General features: G+C 38.4%; 1 protein-coding gene across 1 annotated transcript in view; it reads left to right on the top strand.

Annotated features, from left to right (window-relative positions):
• LOC103802784 (protocadherin-23-like) overlaps positions 1-13,384 on the top strand; it is a gene marked incomplete at both ends in the record, with an annotated part of 66,084 nt that overhangs the window by 23,091 nt on the left and 29,609 nt on the right.

Genomic DNA, 13,384 nt, shown 5'->3' with positions numbered 1-13,384 from the left:
GAAACCTACAGCTTGTTTAATTCCTGAAATGCATGTTTTATCCTCTGATACATTCAGTATTTGGGCATTGGTAGCCAGAGCTGTGGGCAGTGCTGTTTGCGGTGTTGTCATCCATAGCACCAGTCACACCTGCCCGCAGCTGCCTGAAAGCAGAGGGCTCACATGAAGCTGTAGTCCAAAACACTTGATCGTTCCAGGCTTCCCATAATTTGTCTTTATCCCTTTTTAATGTTGTAAAGCATTGTCAATATTAAGTAGTAATTTATTTTTATTGTCTTTGGGAAAATTGTCTCAATGTGCAGGTATCAGATCAATGCATGCCAACACGACTTTGCTCACATTTTGTCACTGATACTATCTGCCATGGAGTGATGTTATTTTCTATGCTAGGTGTAAAATGAACCTTTTCCTGGAAGTTTTGTGCTGAGTTTCCCCTTTGCACCTTTTCTGCTTTTCTTACGAAATTACACAGCATTGTGTTTCACAGTGCTCAGTCCATGAGTTGATATTCTCATAGCCTGTATTCATTATCACTAATTCATATCTTGGTCTGTCCTGCTAAATATGAGTAAGCAGCTCCTCATTTTGATATATTCCTGAGCTTCTTAAGCAGTGCCTATAGAAGATGCCTGTAGAACTAAGTGGAAATTAAGTAAGTACTCCTTTACAGAAAAGATGATGAATTGTCACAGGATTTAACAGAGGACCAGTTTGCAGTTCCAGCTTTTTGAACTGCCATATAGAAAAGCCTTTTATAATTGTATAGGAAATTATCTAAGTTAGAAAATAAATTGGAGAAACCCCCCTGATTTTTGTTGCATTCTGTAGTTTTATCCTCATTCTAGATTTTATTCTGAAATAAGAAACGTTAGTTTAGCTGCTGTTTAATCGTGTCTTTCCAGGCCAAGTGTAGTATGACGTGTGCCTTTATCTGGCTATGATCCAGGAGGGGTGGGGAAACATTGATGATCCAAAAATGCCACTTTTAGGATGAGACAGCTGAGCCTTCTCACCTTTATTTCTAATTAGTAAAAGAAAGGTAAATTCAATTTGTTGCAGAACAGATGAACTGGCTTTCAGTATTGACCTGTATTGTTGTCCATTCTGACCATGATAGCCTACAATTCGTGACACTCCAGAAGATTTAAACGTGACAGTTCATGAATAACTGTATATCCAGCTCACTAGTGTTGTCACAGGGAGTTGTACAGGCAGTGGTATGAACTTGTGCTCTTTAACTGATGTGGCCAACAGTGGAGGAACAGGCTGAATCCTGCAGAGGAGGAGTGTGTGAAAGGGAGAAAGCTGCAAGAAATGCGACCATGATGTTGCCATTGAAAAAGTGACAGAGGAATCAGGAGATGATGTGAAGAGTCTTTCAATGATTGAATTATGTTTAACTAACAAATTTATCTCCTTTGACTTTACTGGAGACTGCTGAAATATGTTGCTGGAGTAAGTGCAGTCCACTTCCATTAGCTGTAATTGTGTGTTGCTAGCACAGCAACTAGGCAAAAGACACTGCCTTGCCTTAATTTATCAGCTTGGATTGTATGTTACAAAGTATAGGAAAAGCAGTAATAGTGCATGTTTGAAGCAGTGCATTTATTTGCCTGGTATTTTTTCCTGATAATGACAATCTTTTGTGAGCCAAGAATGGTACAGTTCTGTGAGTAAGAATACTACAGTTCCTGTGGAAGATTTCAGAGACAGAAAAAACATTTTCAATTGCCATTAGTGAGAGAAAATAAATGTAAATCTTACTGTTCCATCTTACAGTACCTTTGAAGATTGCCTCTCTGGCAGATGAGGAATGTATTGTAATTTCAAAGAAAGTTTTGTCCTGTAATGGGAACGCAAAGTATGGTTGTGGTTCATTTTTTCTATGAATCTCTCCCTTGCATACAAATGTTTTTGAGCATATTGCATGTCCTAGCAAATAATTATTATAATCAAGTACTTGGCAACCATCCCCTGCTGTGTGGCAATACTGTTTAGCTCAGCTGCTGTCAAGACGAAACAGTTTCTTTCTTCAATGTAGGCTATTTATGTGTGTGTATTAGTGGAAAAGTAGTTCTACCGAGTATTATTGAAGGCAGCTCACTATTCATGAGCTTTGGCTGCTACTGTTATGGTCAGTCTGTTCAATTTTTTCTAGATGCACTTCCAAAACATTCTGCATTCACCTCAAAACACATTCATTTTATATCACCCCACCTGTGCTCCTGGTGCACGTGACATGCTGACATTACCAGATGTGTGTTCAGGCAGGGCTGCTGGAGCATTAGGTTACAGATGTGAAAGGAGCTCAAATGACAAAGTTGTGAATTGTAATGAAGCATAGAGCATGGTGGCTATGGTGGAGATCAGATTTCTGTTTCCTGTCACAAAAAGCTGCATCTGCAAAATACAACAGTTGACAGCTAAAGTGCACAGGCCTCTTTAATTGTCTAAGCATGCATGTGTAGAACTGGTGGGACAGATAGACTATACTTACTTTGTGGTAGAGCAGTTGCTTTCCCACCAAACCCTTTTACTCTCAGTATAATTACTTCTTTCATAAATTGCTGAAGTGTGTTCTTTAACACCCTGTAAGAAGAAGCATGTTTAAAAATTTCCTGCCCATTTTTTTTCTGTGAAGACTGCTCTTCTCTTTATTCATTCTTAGCTTTCACCTCTTTCTGGAAAGTAGTTCTTTGATAGTAGCACATGTATATTCATGGTGGTTTGTTTTGTTTTGGTTTTTTTTTCCCCTGGAACTTTTTTAAAATGTCAAGTTTTAGTTTTAACTTTTTCACTTAAGACACTGGGTTTCCTCCAACTCTGTGCCCTCCTCCCCCACATCATTTTTCTGCTGGAGCTAATTTGAGCTGCACAGGTGCTATGCTTGCTTTAGGCCACATGTGGTGTTGCATTATTCCCTAATGTCAGTTTCTATTATTTAGCCTTCCTATGAGTTGATTTCCATCCTGCTCCATGCACCATTATTGCATCCTGCCTTTCAATCAGCACACTGAATGCTTCTAGCGTTACAATAAACGATATTTCCAAATTTGAAACATCTGCCAATTAGACGAGTTCTATACTTTATGGTGCAGTGAATCTAAATATCAGAAGCTGTTGTGGAGGAATGCCACAGTGGCATCTGTTGATGCCAGATCCGATGATGATGAAGTTCTGAAGAAGGTAGATCCACCAACTCCATTTTCTTCTTGATGGAAGACTCTGTCACATTGGTTGAGGTCTCTCCTTTAAGAGATCACTTCATGCTGTTTCGACTTGCATGAGTCAGTGATCATTAGCAACAATTAGTTATTAGTCATTACCAGTGTTCCACTCTCACAGGCTCAAGAGACCTTACCTCAAATCCCGTGAACAGAAGCATGGAGATCTTTGTGGAGAAAGATTTTCACTAGGACACCATCAGAGGCTGAGCCTTCCCTTTTCTACAGTGCTGACCAATGCCAGCTTCATACTCAGTCAGTGAGACAGGTTTTTAGTGCTGTATGATGGGATTCTGCAGGTATGTTAGCCCAGATTCTCAACACAAGCTGTGACTGATATCAAATGCTTCCCATTGCTTTTCCATTGAAAAGGAAGACTGGTATTGTTTGTCTTGTCCAGAAAATGAACAAAAAGGATACTAAGTTGAGAAATTATGAAATACAGAATAGTTCAACGTAGATATTAGTAGCTTTTCACTCCTTGTGTGACAATGTAAAATGCTTTGTTAAATTGAAAAGGCATACATTAAAAAATGCTGAGATAACATTCTTCCTGTGAAGAAAATTTGTAGCCATGACTTGTCAAGTGTTTTAACATCTTTGGAGAAAGGTTGGACATTTATGCATGTAACGCATGTAAAGTCAGTTCATGAAGAAAAGTTTAAAGAAAGAATAAAACCTTGACCTTTGGTTATTAGCCTATTTAACTATTTATGCTTATGTCGAACCCTTCATGGAAGAGAAGAAAGGAGATGGGAAGAGAGTAGTTTCATTGACGGTGAGTTTCTTGCATTTTACTTTTCAGACTCTGGCACTGGCTGTTGTCCAGTAAGGTCCTGGACTAGAGACTCAGTCATTCTGCTCCAGTCTGGAAGTTTTATATCTTTATAATGTTCCTTCAAAAGCTATAGTTTCACTTGAGAAGGAAGGGGGAAAAAATGAGGTTATAATGTGGCGAGACAAACTAGGAAACAAGCTCTGATTCTGTGTAGTGGAATGAGATCTTGAGAGTAAAATATGCTGGTGTATTTACAAGCAAAGTGGAAACCAGTGGTGCAAAGTGGAAAGAGCACATACTGTAGCCCAGATATCCCCATCTCTCTACTCTGTTCTGTCTAGTGTCTCTTGTGTGGATGAAATATAATAGCTCTGTTGTGAAACTTTAGCTGCTGTGATTCCCATTTGTGTTGTTTAACAGGAGCCAGGTCTCAGTAAGAAACTGTTAAAAAAGTTAAATGAAAAGACTGTTGCTATGTGTCTGCTGTATAGCTGCTGGTGAGGGGGAGCTGCCACTCTCTGAGGAGGTATGGGAAAGGATGGGACCAGGGCTAGGGATGAAATCACATGGCAGAGGTTGGGAGAAATAAGCCATTTTTTTAGCCAGATGGTGGAAAGCTCTAATAAAGGCAGCTGAGATTAACTAATGTCATGGACAGGTACCAATAGTGTGCATGAGAGATGGAAGCAATTGAGAGCAGAATCTCATTATTCGGCAGTTTGTTATTCTAATGTGTCTTTTTGGTTTCTCAAAAAAATGGAGGAATATTACACAACAATGAAAATTAAAGGGCTACAAATTTAGCACATAGATGTGACAAAACTGCAGGGATCCTTTTGGCTTAATAAGAACATCTGCTCTGTTTATAGTTTGAATACCATGCTACAAATGGTCTCATCCATTAGTTTGAGAAAAAAAGTAATGAGGAAATAGGGAATGGATTGTCTAAAAGTAGCACATGTGATAAAGTGATTTAGTATTAGAGACATACTGTCTGAAAATTCAAGGAGGCCTCAATCTTCCCTAAACATATGGATGTACAAATTCTGTATACACAAAGTTGGACATACACTTCTTTTTAGAGTTGCTGTGTTTTTAATTTTTGTTTCTGCAGAGCAGATACTGAAGAATGCCTCTACTTGCCAGCACCATCTCACTCTTCTGATTGCCTTAGCTGAAATTCATTCCAGTTAGCTGTTTTGATCACTGAAGGGGGCTACATCCAAAACATTCAGAACCAGTCCCCAGACCAGAGTATTTCCTATTCCTAAGAGAAAACGAAAGACTTTGGAGAATTCTGGAGCCGAGAAATGGACCCAGCCATCTGATTTGCATCGTCTCCCACATCAAAACAGCTGAGTTCTGCTGTGCAAGAAGTACAGGAATAGTATAGGACTTGAGTGTCCTGTTTGTAAGAGAATTCCTTATCAGAAAAAAAGGGATGCTTCCATCTGTATCACTGATGTGGCCAATGTATATCCTGTCAGCCCCTCTCATTTCCTTCCCAGAGCCTAATTCATCTGTTATTTTACTAGTTAAAATTTGCTGCTAGTACACAGTGTGCTTTCCTTAAATGTTACATTATAAAACTTAGCTGCATTCCGTGCTTGTAGATATGCTTGAGCTATTCCCTCATATGATGTTTGCTTTATGTGGTGTATTTTGCAAAGGCTTAAGGTTCATCTGGTATTGGATCATGCTATTTAAAAGCTCTCAATTTGTGCAGCAAAAGGTATGATGAATAAAGTAATTGGAGTTTGTAATGCATCTGTTGTAATGGACTGGGATCCAATTGTGTTGCAGGTTCATTAGTTATTCTCTCCCCTTTAGGCTTAGTTGGTTCTGGACTGTTCTGGCCTGGAAGCTTTTGTAATTTGGCATTTCTGTGGGTATGGCTCAGCAGGACAGTCTGCTCCTGGGTCCTCATCTAATGAAGGTGCATCCATCACACTGACAAACTAAATATTTGTCATGCAATGCACCATCTGGCTGTGTATCCTGACTTATGTGCATATAATGTGCTGGCCTTGTGACCATCATGTAATTGGGGCTGTGCATGGAGGCTACATGAATAAGAGACTGATCATAGGAGAAGGAAGACTTGTGCATCTCATGGTTCCATTCAGACGATTAGCCTGGGCTGCAGGGTGGGTAGAGGTACTTCTGGTCCCGTAATTCTGAGATAGTGTGGTAAATGATGGATGCTACTGCATTCATTTGAAGATGTGTAGCTTGGGAAAGGGTGTGTACACACAATTTTCATTATTAATGCGTATGGCTTAGTTGGCACGATAATGCGTTTTAGGTAAATTTTGCTAGCCCTTCACTGAACAGAGCTTTTGTTGTCTGCATGATAAGTGTAATTCTCATAATGCTAATCAGGATTTTAAATGGGATCAGGAAGTATTTTGTGCAAGCTCTCTTTTAGATATTGAGTGTGTTTAAAAGCTCTGTCCTGTGTTAAATTTAGAGTGGTGGTGACTTTGTGATGCTTCTGCATATCATTACTTAAACATCATGGATCATAGGTGATATCCTTTAACTTTTTGGGAGTGGCTCTGCTGCTTCCACATATTCAAAGCTGGGCCATCTGAAAAGTGTTTGCAAAATATACAGCTAACTTAAATTGAAGAACTTGCCAGTTTAGTTGCACACATTTATTGTGCCCTTGGTGGATTTGTATTTCAAACCAAATAAATTACTAAATAATTCTTTCTTTTGTTAGTCATTATCCCAGATTTTGTTTCATGTCATGCAGTTGACGTTTATTTGCATGTTCTATACCTTTTGATCTTTCTGTTGATTGCTTATTATTGCACATTGCAGTCTGCTAGCCTCACAGTTCTGTGAGTGTGAGGCCTGTGTAGAGCAAAACCAGCTAGAAATGTCAACATGCAGTGCTGGCGAGAAAGGAAACAAAATCGGTGTGTATATAAAAATGGCATAGAAGAAAGGAGGAGAGAAATGTCTCTATACATTTGTGTCAGGCTTCATTTCTGCACCAGTTATTAGGAGATGTATAGATCCCTTGCTAATTTGTATTCTACAATGTGCAAAATGCAAAAATATTTTTTCTCAAGTGCTATGAATACATTATTCAAGCTGTGAGTTTGGCCATGCTTCATATTTTCCATAAAAACAGAACTGAACTAAGAGAGCCTTTATCTGCTTACGTCCAAATATAAATTGGCTATGATTTATAAGACTTCAGTTGCACAAAATATATGCTTTCCTTAAGAGAGAGTTTATTCTTGTTTTTAACGCTTAGGGGCACAACTTTTACAGGGAATAACTGAAAGTAGTGCAGACTAGAAGATGTTATTAATAGTGTGATTTTGCACATAAACACGTTCACAGATAGCACAAGGGGACAGGGCAGAAGGGGCCAGCTCTCTGAAGAGATTCTGGAAGGCATTTCATATTAGTTAATATTTGTCAGTCTGTTAGAATGAGTATTCAGATTCAGTGTTTGACATGCAGTGTGATAGAAACCTTTGCCTACCTATGCTTGTGTCTCCTGCGAAGTCTGCCTTGAAGTGGTGCTTTTGAATTTCACTGTGCTAATCCAAAGAAAATGGGACAAACAATGATGATGGTGTTAATGATATTGCTGTTATCTGACCTATATTAGTACCATTTGCTCCAGTTATTGCAAAAACTGATTTTTAATGGATGTAATATAAATACCTGTTTTTCAAGTGTGTATGGATGGCTAGGTAAATCAGACAAATTCATTGTCATTTAACTCATTGACTCAGGTAGCAGTCTAAAGGGTAAATTATTGTTCAAAGAAAATAAAATATGGGCAGTAGGAAGCCCAACACTAATTGAAGAAATAAATAAACTGAAACAGCAGGTCAAAGGTTGATGCTATGAAGAATGCAAAAGAACCTGTCTAGCTTTGATCAACTTGCTTGTTCTGTTTTCTTTTGAGGAGGACTCTTTCCTGAAAGGTGGTGACCAGTCAACTCGCTGCTCCAGCAAACACCTGTGTGTAATGCGTTGAATAGTCACAGCTGTAATACAGGTGTGGGAGGGTCTGGGCTCTGGGTTGACATTCTCTGGCACCTTCTCTGGGTTTAAGCAAAACTGCACATTATCTGAATTAACTTTCTGCTAGAGGTCTTTGGACCAGGAATGATATTTCAAAGGTTTCTTCTCCATTTGGCCTGCTGTACTACTCTTTCCTCTGTGTTAAACTACCATATTTACCCAACACATGCAGCAATTCACCACTGTATTTGTAAGTGGCAATTTAGGGAGCCCACTCATAGTCTTTGCCTACTGTAAAGGCACAATAGCAAACCTTTTTAATCTGACAGCAAAATCAGGTAAAGAGATTTCTACCTTGGCTGCTCATTGATACTCGCTAATGTGACTCAGAAATGAACTAGGAAAAGAATTTTTTAATAATCTGACTATATACAAATAATGCTTATTGGGTTTCATTCTGTTCTATGTTTCTTTAAATGGGCTCTTCTACTCTTAGTGATCCTGTTCAGAACATGGCTCCATATATAGTTGTATCAGTCTGTCCAGGAATATTGGTTGGAACACAGTGGTTTGTGGGCAGGAATTAGCAGCTCAGACTGATATTGGGCCTTGGAAAATGTTTGCACGAACACGTGTAAGTGTTCAGATTTAGCCTGTCTGAAGTCCATACCACTGCTGGAAGAGGTTATAGACTGCACTTTCCTGCCACCCTCCTACTGTTTGCCCTGGGGTCAGCTGCATCAGGAACTGACTTGGCTGGAATCTAATGTTGCACCAATAACAAAGTTTTTATGATGAGCTTTTATGTGTGCCAGAAGGAAGGGGCAGCTGGGTGCAATGTTGCTTTTCTGCTTATTCGCTTCTTCCTGTAATTCGTCTTTTACAGACACCAGCACAGTCAAAAGATCTTTTTATCATTAGTGTCCTGTTTGAGGTCACACACTTACTAGTGCATTCAAGATATGTGTTTTGATCATTTAGGCTCAGTTAAATAATATGTCACATTATAGCTTTATAAATATAATAATTATGTTGAGCTAAGAAAAAAGTGGAATTATTCTAATTAATTTTAATTAATGTAATAATACATGCTACCAATAAAAGTTATATTACTGATTTGTCATTCATAGTAAGGCAGCCTAAACAACAAGATAGCCAGTACTTTTAGTTGTGCTTTCTGAACAAACTTATTAAATATAATTTTAAAATTCATCCTGCCTGCCAAAGTTAAAACATCCTTCAATGCAAGATCATTAAAACAGCATATTCAGTACAAATATTTCTTTATTTGTGTGAAACACAGTGTCAATTATTAAACCCATAAGTCCTTGCTTTGTGCAATTAGCAGAGAATAGGGAAATTTTTGTGCTCTGCTGTTGCTTGGCAGAAGTACTCAGTCTTGGAGCTCTGTAGCTTACTAAAGTTAATGAATAAAAATGGATTTGTACTTAAACTCTTAGCAGTTCATGGCAAGGTTTTAGTATGTTATAAAATCTAAAATTATGGCAGAGTATGTGAGCAGCATTAATGAATGGACTGATCTGCTTTCACTGAAAAGCAGGGTCTTGACTTTGATTAAATAAGGCTTTAGTCCTGCAAATATTTCTAGTAGCTATGAAAAGTAGTTTTCCTTTGTCAGGAATTTGTTCTCATTTCTGTTCTTTCAGTTTGCATAGGCAGTAAAAATAAATTATATTCTATTTGATAATATTTGCATACTAAGAAGAGAGGCAATGTAGATCAAATAGACTGACAGAGTGGACGGTCCTTTCAGCAGACCTTTTTGATGCTGGAACCCAAGCTTCCTGCTGCCAAAGCACAGTAAAACTGCTACCCTACCATGTAATAGGTAGGCATCTGCAGCACTGCTGCTTGCTATAATTCAGACACTGACAAATGTATTTTGTAATGGTCCAGATCCTATCAGTGTGATAACAGTGATAAGAGCAGACCTTCCAGGTTGGACCTGCCTCCCACAACTCTGGATCTTGGCTAGCATCAATGGGATTTAGCTGTTTCTGCAGTTTTGCGGGAGGCATGGCAGCAAATCTGAAGGCATGTCTGGAACAGTTGGGTAAATTAGGAGTGAATTCAGTCTATGGCTAGCATCAGAGCAGGAATTACAGATTAAAGTACAGACTGAAATGCCTAGTTCTTCCTGGATTTGGACTTGGCTTGTTGGATGATGTCTGGTGTTCAGAACGAAAGCACGATGCTGTAATGTACTTAGGCTGTTTTCTCCTTCAGTGATTTTCGTTTTTCTTGCTTTCTATAGACTAACTGAAAGCAGTAAATCAAAGATCTGTCAATATTTTTTATTGGCAGGTTTGTTCATGGTCATCAGTTATATACACAGAAGAGCAGAGAAAGCAAAAAGCTAAAATCTCATAATCATTCATCAAGTAAATTATGTTTCCTTACATTTACTTGTTCTGGAGAAGATACAGAATGTTAGAAAAAATCTAGTGTATTATAAAGAAAATAGAAATCAGCATGATCTTTTATGAGAGATTCATATGTGAGGTGGGGTTAGTTTTGCCTTATCTTAAAACCACGTAGTTTATTGGGAATTCCTATACAACTCATGGGGGCCCCCACAAGCAAACAAACAAAATGAACAAAACAACAAAACATATAAGCACAAAATTCATTTGCTTAACTATTTTGTAATTGTTTGTAAGGCCAAAACCAAAAGCCTTATCATAATTAAAAAGTGTTATGCTTATTTGAGGTTACAGTGAATAGCATATTCCACGTGCTGTCATTGAGGGTAAAGGGTGTCCACTCTTTTTCTTTGCTTTAGGCTTCATTCTTTTGCTTCATTTAAGCTTCTGTATTTTCAGTTTAGAGGTTGTTGAGAATTAATTATGAAATATTTCTGATGGGACTTGCTTTTTATTAGCACCTTTGGAAAACTGGCAGGAATTCCTGGAGTGACCTTTCTGCCCAGCAGCTTTTCAAGCACTCTGCCCCAAGCCTGTATTGCTACATGGGGTTACTGTGGTCAAAGTGTGGAACCTGGCACTTGGCCTTGTTGAACCTCATACAGTTGACCTCCACCCAGGTCGATCCAGCCTGTCCAGATCCCTCTGGAGAGCATTCCTACCTTCCAGCAGATCAACACACTTGCCCAACTTAATGTCATCTGAGAAGTTACTGAGGGGGCACTTGATCCCCTTGTCTAAATCTTCAATAAAGATACTAAACAGGACTGGCTCAAATACTGAGCCTTGGGAAACACCACTAGTGACTGGCCACCAACTAGATGTAGCACCGTTCACCACCATTCTCTGGACCTGGCCATCCAGCCAGTTTTTTACCCAGCAAAGAATGCACCTGTCCAAGCTGTGGGCTGCCAGCTTCTCCAGAAGAATGCTGTGACAGACAGTATCAAAGGCTTTACTGAAGTCCAGGTAGACTACATCCACAGCCTGTTCCCTCATCCCCTAGGCAGGTCACCTGGTCATAAAAAGAGATCAGGTTGGTCAAGCAGGACCTGCCTTTCCTAAATCCATGCTGGCCAGGTCTGATCCCCTGCTTGTCCTGGATGGTGGAGTATGCTTTTATTTACCTGACAGTTTGATTTTGTTTAAAGCCAACTGCTGACCATTAACTTGCTTTTCATTATATCAGTACAACTGAAACAATTAAACACACTTTATATGCATAAAAAAAAAATATCTCTTATTATCTTATTATCACTTAATATCAGATATTTAGAGTCCACCAAAAGATGTTATGAGCTATGAAAGCTGTATCTTGGTTAGCTGAAATCAGATGGAGTAAACTTGAAAAAATATGTGATATAGGAGCAATTCTTATGCCATTAAGAATTGATTTAATATTTCTTAGTCTCATTTAATTGCTATCAGAAATGACCACAGTCATGAGTTATTTGGCTGAATGGACTATTGTAGTCTAGTTATAGTCTGTCAGTCTGAAAGCCATAAAATTAATCCTGGTCACTCACATGTGAAATTCAGCATTGCAAAGCAGTCAGCTTTAAGGCTGCATACTCTAAATTGTGAAAATGATTTTTAAATAGGTCCTGAATTTTTGATCTGCAAGTAATAGGATTGTATTTTCTGATGTGGTTTTGTGTGCACAAACATTTTTCACATTTTGCATATAACATAAAATATTTGCTCTGCTTTTCAAAATATATTCAGTTGCTATAAAATAGGAAATACTACATAGGGAAGAAAGTAAAGAAAACTAAATCTAACCACAGGAACTCTCTTTTATTCCATTGGGGATAAAAATGAGTGGAAATGGAAAAAAAAAAGAAAAAATGGCAGACTTTTATCTTAAAATGGCTCAGTGTTTAAAAGAGTAGCAACTGGACTTTAGGAGCTGATATATTTCTCTATAATCTTGTTTACTATTAATTTATTGGTTACATTATTTAATGCCTGTAAAATATGGGGACATGTTGCCCATTGCCATGACTTGTCATCATTCCACTGAAGTGAATGGAACTAGCTGAAGATCTGCCAAATGTTTGCTTTCTGTAAGCTCTGAAGTCTCTCCTTCCTCAGCATAGCACTAAAAAAATTGTTTCTCTTCCCTCTTATTTAAGTGTTCTGCCAGCATTTTTTTTCTTCACTCAAACCTGCATGCATGTTGTAGGATTAAAGTGTACATCTAGGTGAGGTTAATTACCCTTAATTACTCAGATTCTTTGAGATCATTCCTTATTTCTATATGCAAATACAAGATTATTTCTGCACTTCCAACACTGTTGAATTTATTTATTTAGCTTTTTACACCCTTTGGTGTGTACCAACCACTTCACACCACTTATTCTCCTCATGCACTACTCTGTCTGAGCATCTCATAGATGGATCACCTTTCTTTATTTGTTCTCCATAACATTCTCTAGGTCTCCCATTTTCCTCCTCCTGAGAGGGGATATCTGCAGTCTGATCATTTATTACTTTATTGGTAGTGTCAACAGGACAGAAGAAACTTCCTTTTTTTCTTTGACAGATTTGCAATCTAGACAGTGTATAAGCAGACCAAAGGATGTAGGGTATAGAAAGCACGACTGATGGGAGAAGTCTAGCCAGTAGTTATTCATACCATGACTTTTGTTGGCTTTTAAGGCTGTTTCTTGGGAAAATACTTTGTCCTGTACATACTCACAAATGTACATTGCTTAATAACTTGCATCTTCAACTTAATGTATTGAAAACATAGTGAAAGAAGGAGAAAGGCATGTGTGACGATACCCATTCCTTTTCCTCTCTTTTCTTTTCTCCTAGATCCCAATATTGTATTAGGCTTATCAGAGGTGTTAACGTATTTGGTACTCTTTTGCCTCCCACATCTCCAAGGCATATAAATCTGTTCAGCTCTATCACCTTCGTTGATATTTCCAACATGCAAC

Source organism: Acanthisitta chloris, unplaced genomic scaffold (assembly GCF_000695815.1).
Source record: "Acanthisitta chloris isolate BGI_N310 unplaced genomic scaffold, ASM69581v1 scaffold14055, whole genome shotgun sequence".
NCBI classification, from domain to species: Eukaryota; Metazoa; Chordata; class Aves; order Passeriformes; family Acanthisittidae; genus Acanthisitta; species Acanthisitta chloris.
Note: the sequence above shows the minus strand (reverse complement) of the source record. Positions and strands in the feature narration are given on the sequence as shown.